Raw genomic sequence first — 13,721 nt, 5'->3', positions numbered from 1 at the left:
TTATTTCGACTATGCAACAACAACTGTATGGAGTTTACTGCAATTATGAAATTATCGCCTAGTCTCAATTTGCACTGTTTACTTAGCTATTGTTGTTGTACTCTTCTTTCTATTTACTTTCACTATTCGATTACACTGTGCAACATTTTTAAGGTGATCTTGTGCAAACAATTCCAACTGAGGATTTTTTGAAAGTACAGACCCAAACGACAGGAAACCCTAGTTGGGTTTTGTTGTGTCAGATCCAGCTCGGATTTTATGGCCCCATCTAAACAAGGTTAAATATTGAGTTTTTAAAGAAATTCGGGGCTATATCTCTGAAACCCATGCGAATCTTCTCCTGACCTCTGAAGCAAATTTGTAGATAAGGACAAGAATAAAGTATCTGGAGAGATAATGAACTCGAAAAACTACATTTATTGCCTCAAATTTCAAAATATATGCAAAAATTCCACAATTTTTATACATTTCGCACCGTATCTATAAAACCGTTATTTTTTCTGAATATTTTCTTTTAGAAAAATATTCCCTGGAATGTAATACACAACTCTTCTGAACATGCCATTGTTGTAAAATGCCTCTATCACGTTGTTTTCAGTACATTTTTCAACGACGATTTAATAAAAATGTCAATAATGTAGTGAAATCCGAAAAGCGAGAATAAACTGTTGGTGTGAACTGTGTTTGAAATACGTGTTGTAAAATATATGATGCAAAATACCGCTGAAACAACATGAAGTAAGCATTTTAGAGTTTCAGAATGTTCTAAAGAATTGTTGTGAACTTTATTTGGAAAATTTTTGCAAAAGGTTACTTGGTTCGACTCCCAATAGTTTAGCCGATACTGACCAGAATTTTAGCAATTATGTAACATTTTCTATATTTTATAGATTTTGATGCCCTAGATGGAGTTTATCTTATGTGGTTTTTTCAAAAGATAAGTTCTACCATTTTAGGGCTACAATATTGCTAAAGACAGCAAGGCCAAAGTCCTATTCGTTTCTGAGATAAAGGCCTGATAAATGCAAAAAAGTGTAAATTTAGCCCGGTTTAGATGAGGCCATAAAATCTGAACTGGATCTGACAGGACAAAACCCTACTAGGGTTTTAGTAGTCTAAAAATTTACTTTCAAAAAATGCATACTAGAAGTTGTTTGCATTTTCAGTGTTGCATAGTGTTATGTTTAACGGAATAAATATATATATATTCGATTGTGCTTATGCATTGTAACCCCTTCTCCTTTCCCTTATTTACTTGAACGGCCCCATTATTAGTTGTAAACACTCACCGGTCTGTTTGTATGTGCGTACATGTGTGTATTTGCCAGTTGGTTAGCAGTTCGCCTGAACATTGTAGAATAGGGATATAACTTTTTGCACTTTTTTGCAAATATCAAAAATACCACCACATAGCCGTGTAGAGCATGAAAAACTATTATGAAATACGGTGTCAATTTTTCTGTACCGCGAAAAAAGTTTCCGCACCAAATGCATTGAAGTTCAGAATTGCATTTTTTAATTTTATCTGTCATAACAACATATTTGCTTTTGATTAAAATTTTTATTTTTTTGTAATCTAATTTAAAATCATTATCAAAGCGTTCTGGACCAATTTGTTCTAAAATCGCGCCATTTCGGGCCATATTAGGATTTTTTGACACTATTGCAATTTTTGGTTTTTCTTTATAAACTCGTGAGTTTTATGTTTATATTTTTTTAACCTCTCGGACAAGAGAATATGGGGTCATTTGCAACGAATTCGCGAAAGTTACAGGCTGTTTTTGTTGACTTTGCCTGTGAGAATTGTATTTTTTTTATAAATATTTATTCAAACAAAGCAAATTTAAAATTATAAGTAGAAAAAATATCAAAAGGGTTTTAGTAATTGCGGTCGGTGCTGAAACTTTTTTCATCGAATCGATCTTAGAAACGCGTTTTCATTATTAGGACAAAATTCCCCACATGGTACTGGTGTTGTATTTTTGTAGAAAACAAATACAATTCTCACAGGCAAGGTCAACAAAAACAGCCTGTAACTTTCGCGAATTCGTTGCAAATGACCCCAAATTCTCTTGTCCGATATGTACAAAAGATATAAACATAAAATTCACGAGTTTATAAAGAAAAACCAAAAATTGCAATAGTGTCAAAAAATCTTAATATGGTCCGAAATGGCGCGATTTGAGAACAAATTGGTCCAGAACGCTTTGATAATGATTTTAAATTAGATTACAAAAAAATAAAAATTTTAATCAAAAGCAAATATGTTGTTATGACAGATAAAATTAAAAAATGCATTTCTGAACTTCAATGCATTTGGTGCGGAAACTTTTTTCGCGATAGAGAAAAATTGGCACCGTATTTCATAATAGTTTTCCATGCTCTACACGGCTATGTGGTGGTATTTTTTTGGTTATAGCCCTATTGTAGAAGCTTCTAGATCAAGGAGACTAGAACAGTCTATGTAGCAGCGGGCACATATAAAAAAGGGAAAGGAAACGCTGGGAGTTAGTTGTGATCTGAACGCGATATTTAAACCGTAAGTGTAAGTAAAGAAGTAAAGTAAAAACCAACTAAAGTGAAGTCTTGTGTGAATAACTGAATTAAAGTCAATAAAGCAATGTAAAATCTTAGTCTAAAACGAACCCTGTTTTATTCGGTACAAATCGTATCGTGGAATAATTTAAAACCCTAATTAATTTAAAATTAATTTAAAACCCTAATTCCGTAACAATATTCTTGGGGAGAATGTTCTAGAATATTTACCGGTCATCTCATCGAAGGTCCACTTGTATTCTCCTCTTTTTGGACCTTAGAAATTATTAATGTCTTCTGTGGAAGAAACTGTTGGACTTCTAAGAAAATCCTTGTGTTACTTTAAGAGAAATCGTACTGAAATCTAACTGGACTTTTATATAACACTTCTTGCTGAATTTGACTACACCAACCGTAATAAGGGTGATTGTTCTTCGTGTTGATATAACCCCATAGAATGGTAGCTTCTTATTTTTGGCATTTTTTAAGGATTTTACAACATTATTGAACCGAAATGTCTCACATTCGTTATATATTCTTCGCTAGAGGTATAAAACATTCCTGCAATGAATTGTCGGTATAGCTTTACGTTCCTAGAAATACTAGATATTCTAGAAAGTTACTTCTTACTAAGATCTTAGCAATTTTTTGTAGTTTGTACATTGTTTTCTTAAATTTTGAACGGATACAAAGTAGTATTTACTGTTATTTTGTTATTTCTACAGACCAAAACCCTCAGAAAAATAGCAAAACAATTTGACCTCTGCGATTTTGATCTTGAAGATGAAGAGCTAAAAAATTCTTAACAGTTTGGAAAAAATTAACTCTTTTGACATCTAGGCCTCAAGTGTTTTGGGGCCCATAACCGCTATAGTGCATGTGATAGGGAAATACGCAGATACATGTGTCGTCATGCTTAGCCTTCTACCACGCTGCGTTGTTAGAAAATTAATAATTAATTGTCCATGACTCAAAAACTTATAAATAGAGTTATAAGACAGAAATTACAGTAATTGAGTATTTCGGTTCTCATTGGGTTCATAACTCAAATTCGGAAAATTTAAATATACTCATAGGTATGACTTTGTTTTGGTAGATACACTTTATAATGATGCCGTCTGATTCTAGAGGTTTTGAAGGCGTTTGCTACATGTTCATACCGAAATGGCTAATACTTTGTATTCCTGATTCCGAAAGGATAGAAAACCTCCTCGAAGAAAATGAACAATATAGGTCCATGTTTGGTATACCTTCCGATGTAACGTATTTTGAAAGTTTCACGCTGGAATGACTGTATTTATTTTTTATTATTTTTCAATTCAACGGATAGATATATTTTCATAATTCATTTTTTGTTCGACAGATAACACAATCAGCTTTCCGACGAATTAAGAACGGCGAAATTCGGTGCAGAGGAATTCAAGGTCAAAGTCATGGTAGAACAAAGAAGGTAGAGTAAATACTACAACAAATACAACTCAACAGCAACCACATAGGAATTTGTGTTTGTTTGTAATGTTAGTGTCACCTGTACATGTAAACAAAACAAGAAAATGTCTATAAATTATTTGAATTTAAAAAAACTAATAATTTCCACATTTGATTGGATATTTTTAAAAACATGAATGGAAATTCCTTACATTTTCAATTTGAATGTTTCCGTATCATTCCACTAAATTCATAATTTCTTGCAGAAAGTAGAATTCTAGCAAATATATGCGGGGTCGCTAAAAATTCATTGAAAAAAAGAAGCTGTTTCAATATTTTTGTTTTGAAATCAAAAAACGCACATGTTAATTAGGGCTTTACTTTTTCAATATTAACAAATCACCACACATATTAACAAATGTTGTACCGCCAATATAAGTGTTATAGTGTGCGGCACGTCGTTCAGACGTGGAGGAGGTTACATGTCATCGATATGAAGAAGTCTTTATGGGAAATAGTTTTTTTTTCTGAATGATATATTTTTTCCTTAAAAATGTATATCCCTAATATACATCGAAAATATAAATAAATATACAAAATGTCGTACGGAATTTGACACTAACATTGCAGCCCAGTTCAATAAGCTGGGTATTGCTGTTACCTCATGTTGTTCTACCATGGTCAAAGTTAAACTTTAGAGTTTCTTTTTACTATTTTTCATCAAAATATGAGTGTTTTTTTCTGTTTTTTATACCATCCTATATAGCCGTAAAGGCTATATATAATTTGGGTGAGGGAATTTACTTTCGGAGTCGACTCCGGAGTTGAAGCCGGAGTTGTGAAAAAAATATAACTGGAGTCAGAGTCTGACCAATAATGGCTCGACTCCGAAGCCCTCGATGGAGCCACCTGTAATTTAACATTTAAGGTTACAAGTGGTCAACAAACAACTCCATTTTGAACATAGGTCAATGTTTTAATAAAGCCTCCATATAACAGTACCTCCGTGGTCACAAACCATCTCTACCACAAATGGCCAGTCTACGTCCATGTTCCGGTATAGCCCCCATATAAAGGTTCCTCCCGATTTCGGTATTTTTATGATTTTAGCTATCTTTTTTGACCTGTAATTTGTCGTTTAAGGTTCGCAGTGGTCACAAAACGTCTCCACCAAAAATTGTCAACGTAGGTCCATGTTTTGGTATAGCCCCTATATAACGGTACCTCCAGATTTTTGGTATTTTGAGGATTTTAGTTACCTTTTTTGACCAAACCACCCGCAATTCGACGTTGGAGGTTCCCAGTGGTCACAAAATTTCTCCAAAAATTTTGAACATAAGTAGGTCCACACTTTGAAATAGCCCCCATTAAAACAAATATTTTATGGTCGAGGGTATAAAAAGTTCGTACCGGCCGGACTAAACGGATTTTTACCTGTTAATGAATTAGATTCAACCGTATTCATTTTCCCCGAAAGTCGGTAATAGCTATTTCGTCTCAGAAAAAACGAGTGTATAAAAAAATATTTTTTAATTTTATTGGGTTTTTTTTGTTAAAAATACAATTGAAGTAGTTTCTAAAAAAAGAATACCTGAAATAGTCAACTGAATTTATTTACATTTCGTTTATTTGGTTACTTTTGTGCGGTTTATCTACCGCAGAATACATCAACAAATTATCATAACAATGCATTTAAAATTCAATTTAATACTACCATCAAAACAAATTCCAAAATCTTAAGAAGTCGTTCTGTTTTTTTTTTTCTTTGCAGAAGAAAACCAAAAGAAATACCAAATGGAGTTGGATGCCCAACCACATACACAACATAAACTGCAGGGAGGAAAGTAGTTTGTTTTGTGCAGTTAACCAAGCCTGACATTTTTTGCAATAATGTTTAACAATGCTACGTAGTTCAGCAGCAAAACGCCAACTAAGGTAAATTCTATTTAAATAAGTAAAAACTGAAAGCATTTTTTTTTCTGGAAAATAGTCGAAAGCTATTTACATAAATAATGCGAAGAGGAATGCTTTGCCGTAACAGTTTGTGGCATTTAAATGCATATTTTACTCTTGGAATAAAATATTTAAAATGATGAGCACAATAACTCTGGACGGGTTAAACCGATTTGGTTCAAACTTTGCAATAATTCATTCAGGTTCAAATATCGACTATATCAATTCACTTCTTCGAGGGCGCATACCACCGGGGTATTCTTTAGTCACATATATTTGTACTGCATTCCCGCAGAGAAGAATGGAACTGTACCGGTTCACTCATTTCACACTAAATTTAACAAATTTTCGTTAAGATGCAGTTTAAGGACATGTTTAGGATCATTTTGAAATTTTTACCGCAGATAGTTCTAGCGACCCCAATTACCAGAGGATGTTTTTTTCTGGAACAAGTCCTGGGATAAATGGATAGGGCAAAATTACTCTCTCGCTCTGCTCCTTCCGGTACCTTCGTGTTCTTGGTTCATTCGACACCGATATTCATTGTCAACACATATTGGTTCGTACACATTTCGAATTTTTTTCTCTCAAACACACCAAGCACTGGCTTATCTGCTTGCGCAAGTACCCAGGCTTCGGAATCATACATTAGCCCGGGCAGTATCAGTGTTTTATATAGTGTTATTATACAATACAATTCTTCTTCTTATTTCAAAACAAATTTTGTTTGTTTTGTTTATGGTGGTGTCGAGGTAGATGAAGTCTTTGGCTACCTCAACATTATGTTCCACAGTTGGTCTGAGTTCTGTAGACGGATTGCGCGTCGATACCATCAAATTGGTCTTGTCGCCGCTTATTGCCAGACTTACTTTGGCAGATTCCCTTTAAATTTTTGTAACCTTCTTATAGGTATCAGTTACTTCTTTAACTGATTGACCCATGCTGTTAATGTCGTGGGAAAAAGCAAGTAACATGTGGCTATCACCGTATATTGTGTCATTTCTTTTAATGTTTTCATCTAGTACAACATTTTCCAGCAAAAAGTTGACAAGGTCACACGTAAGATTGAATCTTTGTCTTGAGCTGCTAGAATACCAAATTGAGATATAGATTGGAATACTTTTGAAGGTATGGGACTGTTGAAGACTGCATTATAATTAATAAAAGGAGGATAAGTGTCGATCTGGATATTTTGGAGATTTTGAGGGACTTGGCGCTAGGTAAATATATGGTCAATGGCGGTTTTGCTTAGTTTAAAGCCGCATTGCTATAGCCCAACTACTTCGTTGACCAAAGGCGGCTTTAGTCGTTTACACTGTGTAACTGACTACATCGTTATGCCTGCCAGATGGTGCTAACTAGTTGATGCATAAACTTTATCAGTGTGTCGACTCCGGTTTTATACCCTCCACCATAGTATGGAGGGTATATTAAGTTTGTCATTCCGTTTGTAACACATCGAACTAATCATTTGCGACCCTATAAAGTATATATATTCTTGATCAGGATAAAATTCTAAGACGATCTAGCCATGTCCGTCTGTCCGTCTGTTGTAATCACTCTAGCGTCCGCAATAATTGAGATAGAGTGCTGAAATTTTGCACGCGAGGGTCTTTTTTCCATAGGCAGGTCAAGTTCGAAGATGGGCTATATCGGTTCACTCTTTGGTATAGCCCCCATATAACGGTACCTCCGGATTTGAGGTATTTTGACGTTCTTGGCCACATTTGCAGACCGAATTAGCTATAATTTGGCACTTAGGGTTCCTAGTGATCAACAAACTTATATCTCAAAGGATATGGGCATAGGTCCATGTTTTGGTATAGTCCTCATATAACGGTACCTCCCGATTTTTGGTATTTTGAGAATTTTAGCCACAATTTTTAACCGAACTATCTGCAATTTGCCACTTGAGATTCTCAGTGGTCATGAAATATCTCCACGAAACATCGTCAACATACGTCCATGTTTTGGTATAGTCCTCATATATCGGTAACTCCCGATTTTCGGTATTTTGAGAATTTTAGCTAAAATTTTTAACCGAACTAGCTGTAATTTGCCACTTGAGGTTCTCAGTGGTCATGAAATATCTCCGAGAAACATCGTCAACATAGGTCCATGTTTTGGTATAGCCCCCATATATCGGTACCTCAAGATTTTCGGTATTTTGAGAATTTTAGCTACAATTTGTAACCGAACTATCTGCAATTTGACATTTGAGGTTCTCAGTGGTCATGAAATATCTCCAGCAAACATCGTCAACATAGGTCCATGTTTTGGTATAGCCCCCATATATCGGTACCTCCCGATTTTCGGTATTTTGAGAATTTTAGCCACAATTTGTAACCGAACTAGCTGTAATTTGCCATTTGAGGTTCTCAGTGGTCATGAAATATCTCCAGCAAACATCGTCAACATAGGTCCATGGTTTGGTATAGCCCCCATATATCGGTACCTCCCGATTTTCGGTATTTTGAGAATTTTAGCCACAATTTGTAACCGAACTATCTGCAATTTGACATTTGAGGTTCTCAGTGATCATTAAACATCTCCACGAAACATCGTCAACATAGGTCCATGTTTTGGTATAGCCCCCATATAACGGTATATCCCGATTTTCGGTATTTTGAGAATTTTAGCTACAATTTTTAACCGAAATAGCTGTAATTTGACATTTGAAGTTCTCAGTGGTCATAAAACATGTCCAACGAAACATCGTCAACATAGGTCCATGTTTTGGTATAGCCCCATATAACGGTATCTCCCGATTTTCGGTATTTAGAGAATTTTAGCTGCAATTTTTAACCGTACTAGCTGTAATGATCGGTATTTTGAGAATTTTAGCTACAATTTTGACTATTCAAAAATAATCGTCAATATAGGTCCATGTTTTGGTATATCCCCCCATATAACTGTACCTCCGATTTTCGGGAATTTTCAGTGGTCACGAAATTTCTTCACTAAAATTCGTCAACATGGGTCTATTTTTGTTTTGATGAAACTACCCTCAATTTGACTCTTGAAGTTCCCTGCAGCTATAAAACCTTTCCGCCAAAAAATGTAAAGATAGATTGACTCTTTGATATAGCCCCGTAGGTGGTACCTTTCACCTAGCTGAACACATTTTTTTAGATAAGATTAGATAACACTGTGCAACAAAATGGAGGTGAAAGTCTGGGGCACGGAAAATTCCTCTTGGGGAAGAAAGGCCTTGGTGAGTATATTATGAACCCCGAAGGACAGATCCGACGTGAGTCGAACTTTCGCGTTATGGCGTGATGAAATTTTTGTTAGAGACCCCGTGGGCCATCAGGAATTAGCGTTATATCTTTGTTCACTGTTGCTTAAGTACTCTACAAAAACAACCAACAAAGATATAATGGCTTACAGGGTCTCTTGCAAAAACTTCATCACGCCATAACGCGGAAGTTCGACTCACGGCGCATCTGTCCTTCGGGGTTTTTAATATACACACACCAAGGGCTTTCATCTCCAAAACGAATTATCTCTGCCCCAACATTTGTGTTCACAGTGTTATTTAAGCAATAGTGGGAGGCAGTAGGCTTCTATCCATTGTCGAAAAGTTGTTCCACCTAAAATTGTGAAAAGACCCTAATTATTCCATTTTAATTAAGACTATTTTATGGTGGAGGGTATAAAAAGTTCGGCCCGGCCGAACTTAACGACTTTTTACTTGTTAACACCTCGACTGGTAATCCATCGGCTCCTGCCGCCTTATAATTCTTCAGCATATTTATTGCTATATTTACCTCATTTTGGGCGGGAGGTTACGAGTACACTCTACAACATCTTATTGCATTGGATCTGTGGTACCTTCGTCGTCTTCTTTAACTGGATTGTGGTGTAAAAGGCTAAGACGTCAACAACATTCTAAAACACAATCCACTTAAAATCTCTCGATATGAAACACATACTACAATACGATGAAAAACACTTTTGATTGTAATATTATGCAATATTGAAAAAAATATATGTATATTTCTAGTAAAGAATTTGCAATGGTGTACTTGCAAATAGGGGCTCCAAATGACGAAAATTGTCTAGCACTAAAAACATTTAATATGCCTGATGATGTTAACCTCAACAGTTAACGAGTGTTAATGTGTAGGACTTTTCTAGATATCATTTTTTTTCAATATAATCTCCTTAGGTCATATAGCTCGATTAATTAACCTAATTAAAAAAATCTCACAAATAATGGCCATAAAAAGGCAAAAACTTAAAAATAAAAATTCAGCTGAGCCCGGTTGGGATTTGATCCTTCGTCACCATCAACCAACAGAAAATGTTGTTGACGCCTTAGCGTTCTAAACCGCATTCCACTTAAATTTCTTTGTCGATTTGTTCCATATTCACGCTTATGACATAAACGTGAAATAATGTACACCATATGGAAAAACGTAACAAAGTTTCCATCTTTACCTAAATAAATTAAAAACTTCTAAATCGACATTGTGCTCTTGAAGCAAATTTAAATGGAAAGTGCTTACACCTGGGAAGTTTTTGCGGATTCTGAATCTGAATAAACCTTGTCGTAGATTAGAAAAATCAAAAAACAAAAAAAAAATCGCCGGAGCCCTTGTATTTATTTAACAAGTTGACATTTTTAGGGGTTTTTTTAGGTTTTCACGATTTTGCTTGGAAACGGCAAGTCCTATCGAAATAGGACTAAAAAATACTGAGATATGAACATTCTGTACAAGATTGTCCTTTATGATAATTTCGTAATAAATGCACACCACTACTTATGCAACTTTCGAAATATATCTTCCCCCAAAAAAAAATTATTTTAAACTATTTCCAATTAAATTGTGTAAACAGTATGTATTTCTCAATATTTGTTTTATTTTTCATCAGCAAAACTATTCTAAAACTTCGTAATGTAACCACAAACCTAACACTGCCACTTTCGGAAGACGAGAAAAACTAGTTGTGTCAGTATTTGATATTCTTTCAGCGCGTCTCGTCTACTACTCTCGGCGACGTGACCACTAATGGTGCGAATTTGAAAAAAAAAAAACAATCTAATGGAAACGCCTTCACATTTAACATGACGGGATGCGGGAAACAATGTATCTTGCAGCGCTGGCACACAACTGCAAAATTTTGTGGTATGTATGTAAGTTGTCGTCGTCACAATGGTAGTCGTCCTCGGAATGGATATGAACATTAAAAGCATGACCATTACTGACATTACAACTTCCGCAAAGTGATTGTTGTGGCCAAGAGTAGTGTGGTAGTATTCGCAATGATGGCGATTATGATACGACGACTATACTTTCCGAAGGATGATGGGATCATACAATAGCCCGCCAGCTGGCTATCAAGTTTGGGTGATTATGAACGTTGGTTGGTGGGAAAGTTGTACATTTTTGTGGCCAAAGACAGAACGTGGCTTTTGGTTATTTTAAAACTACTCTTTTTTTGCAATAGAACAAAATTGCATTTTCTATCTTTGCCAAATATTTGCATGCAAAATAGTCAGTATTGCACTTAAAATCAAAATGCTTATTATGGTGTGATTTTTCTTGGTCGAACCTAGTGATTTTCTTGGGTTTTGTTCTTTGTTTTACATTGTTCCTTTGAGGAGTCTAGTTGCCGACTTCTTAATGTCGTTACCATATAATTTGGTTTGCAATTCCATAGTTTCCTTTGTTTTCTTTCATATCCCTTTTAATACTGTAATTTAATATGATTTCCTAATGCTATGATTTTTTTGTAGTCTGTGATTTTCATGTCTAAATGGATTCTCGAATGTCTTAAATAACAAAAACAAGTAAGAACGGCGTTAAGTTCGGCCGGGCCGAACTTGTTATACCCTCCACCACAAGTTGTATTGAAGTAAAATGGAATAATTAATTCCCTTTGGTGTATGAAGAAGACTTAGTACTAAATTTCAGCAATTTCGGTAAAACAATGTGAGGCACCATTCTATGGGGGCTATTTCAAAACGTCGATCTATACCGACAAATTTCTGACGGAAAGTTTTTAGGCTCAAAGAAGACTAAATACCAAATTTCCTATATTTCGGTAAGAGAATGTGGCTAAAACTTAAAAAATAACAAAAATCAAGAAGTACGCTTCTATGGGGATATAGGAAGACGTGGACCTATACTAAAAATACTCTTCTGGAATATCTTATAACTCTTAGAAGACGAAATAACGAATTTCAGCCATTTCGGTTGGATATTGACGTCACAATCTTCAGTATTCCGAAAATCGGAAGGTACCGTTCTATGGGGGCTATAGCGAAACGTGGACCCATACCGACGAATTTTAGTCAGAAATGGGGCAATATGAAAGCGTGGACCTGTACAGACATATTTCTGGCGAACAGTTTTATATCACATTGAAGACTAAATACCCAATTTCAGCCATTTTGGTGGAATATTGAAGACCCAACCTTCAAAATACGAAAAATCGGGAGGTGCCTTTCCATGGGGGCTATATGAAGGCGTGGACCTATACCGACAAATTTAAAGGGGAAGTTTGAGTACCCCAACGAAGTCTAAATACTAATTTTCAGCCCTTTTGGTGTAATATTGAGGCCACAACGTTCAAAATACCGAAAATCGGGAGGTACCGTTCTATGGGGGCTATATGAAGGCATGGACCGATGCCGACAAAGTTCTGGGGGAAAGTTTTATACCACCAACGTAGACTAAGTACCAAATTTCAGCCATTTCGGTGTGATAGTAAATCTAAAACCTTCAAAATACCGAAAATCGGGAGGTACCGTTCTATGGGGGTTATATGAAGGTGTGGACCGATACCGACAACATTGTGGGGGAAAGTTTTATACCCCTAAAGAAGACTACGTACCAAATTTCAGCCATTTTGGTAGGATAATGAAGGTAAAACCTTAAAAATACCGAAAATCGGACGATACCGTTCTATGGGGGCTATATGAAGGTGTGGACCGATACCGACAAAATTATGGGGGAAAGTTTTATACCCCTAAAGAAGACTACGAACCAAATTTCAGGCATTTCGGTAGGATAATGAAGCTAAAACCTTCAAAATACCGAAAATCGGGAGGTACCGTTCTATGGGGGCTATATGAAGGTGTGGACCGATACCAACAAAATTCTGGGGGAAAGTTTTATACCCCTAAAGAAGACTTCGTACCAAATTTCAGCCATTTTGGTAGGATAATGAAGCTAAAACCCTAAAAATACCGAAAGTCGGGAGGTAACGTTCTATGGGGGCTATATGAAGGTGTGAACCGATACCGACAAAGTTCTGGGGGAAAGTTTTATACCCCTAAAGAAGACTACGTACCAAATTTCAGCCATTTTGGTAGGATAATGAAGCTAAAACCTTAAAAATACCGAAAATCGGGAGGTACCGTTCTATGGGGGCTATATCAAAACGTGGACCGATATATCCCATTTTCAATACCAACCATCCTGCAAGTAATAAAAACTTCTGTACCAAATTTTGACTCTCTATCTTTAAAATTGCGAGCTGTATCTTTATTTCAACAGACAGACGGACGGACGGACGGACAGACGGACATGCTCAAATCGACATAGAATTTTATGCTCCGACGAATATTTCGATGTGTTACAAACGGAATGACAAATTTAATTATACCCTCCATATGTTGGAGGGTATAAAAAGGGATGTATTAACGACTATTGCGATATCTCTATTATTTGACTACCTACGCCAACCTACATTGCATAATTTCAAAGATGGGATTTTCTACTTTCTTAGTCAAGCTTTGCTTTTAGAAGGTCCCCAACCAAAGGTGTGATATCCGTCATTATCATTAAAATCGC

The 13,721-nt window shown here is 35.8% G+C and overlaps 1 long non-coding RNA gene across 1 annotated transcript in view; it reads left to right on the top strand.

Moving 5' to 3' along the window:
- Positions 1-5,834, top strand: part of LOC141394723 (uncharacterized) — a 509,351-nt gene extending 503,517 nt beyond the window's left edge. Inside the window, exon 11 of the long non-coding RNA XR_012410479.1 lies at positions 5,735-5,834. This is a non-coding gene — a long non-coding RNA (uncharacterized lncRNA). The remainder of the gene's footprint in view (positions 1-5,734) is intronic.
- Positions 5,835-13,721: the final 7,887 nt, after the last annotated feature.

The sequence above is a fragment of the Musca autumnalis genome, unplaced genomic scaffold, assembly GCF_047663935.1.
Source record: "Musca autumnalis isolate F117 unplaced genomic scaffold, ASM4766393v1 scaffold_2, whole genome shotgun sequence".
Taxonomy (NCBI): Eukaryota; Metazoa; Arthropoda; class Insecta; order Diptera; family Muscidae; genus Musca; species Musca autumnalis.
This window is presented reverse-complemented; position numbering and strand designations above follow the sequence as displayed.